Below are 2,216 nucleotides of genomic sequence, written 5' to 3'. Positions count from 1 at the left end.
GCTCTCAGAGACCGAGAGGGCGGGGCGGCATGCTCAGGGAGGGGTGGGACGGGGAGCAGGCAGTGTGGGGCCTGCGTCACCCATGTTTGAAGTTGAACTGTCAACTTCCTCCTGGCAAAACCACCTGCCCCTGTTTGAATGGCAGCCCTGGCCTCTGCCAGCTTCCTGCCCAAGGTACCCAGGGCTGGGGCAGTGCTCTCGGCCACCCCCACACAGGACAAGGCCACGCATCCTGGAGGGACAGGGCTGCAGGGGGTGGGGACCCTGAGTGGGGGCTAAGGAGGCTGAAGGCCTGGCTGCAGCTGAGGGCCGGGCTGAGGACAGGCGTCCCTGAGGCAGGGGTCTGGGTGGGGAGAGGCGGGAAGTGGGCAGCATGATGCCAGTTCTTGCTGCAGACTCCAGTGAAAGCCAAAACCAAACCCTCCATTTCCCCTTTGTGAGGGATGAGGTTGGAAGTTTGAGGTGACTTTCCACAGGTGTTGTTTTTCTGGCAAGTACAAGAGATGGCTCCGCCATGAATGCTGGGCTTGTGCCAGTGTGTGTGTGTGTGTGTGTGTGTGTAGAGAGAGAGATCTCCATGTTGACTTGTGTGATTTCTGTGTTGTGTGATCTCCATGTTGAGGTGTATGTGTGAGCTCCATGTTGATGTGTGTGTAATCTCTATGTTGATGTGTGTGTGATTTCTGTGTTGTGTGTGATTTCCGGGTTGTGTGTGATCTCCATGTTGATGTGTGTGAATGTGATCTCCATGTTGATGTGTGTGTGTGATCTCCATGTTGATGTGTGTGAATGTGATCTCTATGTTGATGTGAGCATGATCTCCATGTTGATGTGTATGTGTGATTTCCATGTTAATGTGTGTGTGATCTCCATGTTATGTGTGTGATTTCCATGTTGATGTGTGTGTGTGTGTGATTTCCACGTTGATGTGTGTGTATGATCTCCATGTTGACTTGTGTGATCTCTGGGTTGTGTGTGTGATCTCCATGTTAGGGTTGATGTGTGTGTAATCCCCATTTGATATATGTGTGTGTGATCTCCATGTTGATGTGTGTGAATGTGATCTCCATGTTGATGTGTGTGTGATCTCCATGTTGATGTGTGTGTGATCTCCATGTTGATGTGTGTGTGATTTCCATATTGATGTGTGTGAATGTGATCTCCATGTTGATGTTTGTGTGTGATCTCCATGTTGATGTGTGTGTGATCTCCATGTTGATGTGTGTGAATGTGATCTCCATGTTGATGTGTGTGAATGTGATTTCCATGTTGATGTGTGTGAATGTGATCTCCATGTTGATGTTTGTGTGTGATTTCCATGTTGATGTTTGTGTGTGATCTCCATGTTGATGTGTGTGTGTGATTTCCATGTTGATGTGTGTGAATGTGATCTCCATGTTGATGTGTGTGTGTGATCTCCATATTGATGTGTGTGAATGTGATCTCCATGCTGATGTGTGTGAACGTGATCTCCATGTTGATGTGTGTGTGTGATTTCCATGTTGTATGTGTGTGAATGTGATCTCCATGTTGATGTGTGTGAATGTGATTTCCATGTTGATGTGTGTGAATGTGATCTCCATGTTGTGTGTGTGATCTCCATGTTGATGTGTGTGTGTGATTTCCATGTTGTGTGTGAATGATTTCCATGTTGTGTGTGTGTGAATGTGATCTCCATGTTGATGCGTGTGAATGTGATTTCCATGTTAATGTGTGTGAATGTGATCTCCATGTTGTGTGTGTAATCTCCATGTTGATGTGTGTGAATGTGATTTCCATGTTGATGTGTGTGAATGTGATCTCCACGTTGATGTGTGTGTATGATCTCCATGTTGACTTGTGTGATCTCTGTGTTGTGTGTGTGATCTCCCTGTTGGGGTTGATGTGTGTGTAATCCCCATTTGATATATGTGTGTGTGATTTCCATGTTGATGTGTATGATCTCCGTGTTGAGGTGTGTGATCTCCATGTTGGTGTGTGGGTATGTATGTGAGCTCCGTGTCCCTGTTGCTCTTGGAGGGTCTGGAATCAACCCCCTTGAAGAAGAGGCAGGGTCTCTGCAAAGAAGATGGAGAAGCCTGGGGCAGGGGAAAGGCCCTGTGTTTCCCTGGGCTGGGCTGGGTTCCGTTTTTTCCTCACATCCTTTGTGCTCCCAGATGAGAAAGCTCCTGGCTCCTGGGGCTCCCTGTACTCTGGGCCACCCCAGGCAGGTAGGA

This window comes from Symphalangus syndactylus, chromosome 1 (genome assembly GCF_028878055.3).
Source record: "Symphalangus syndactylus isolate Jambi chromosome 1, NHGRI_mSymSyn1-v2.1_pri, whole genome shotgun sequence".
Lineage (NCBI taxonomy): Eukaryota > Metazoa > Chordata > Mammalia > Primates > Hylobatidae > Symphalangus > Symphalangus syndactylus.
Note: the sequence above shows the minus strand (reverse complement) of the source record.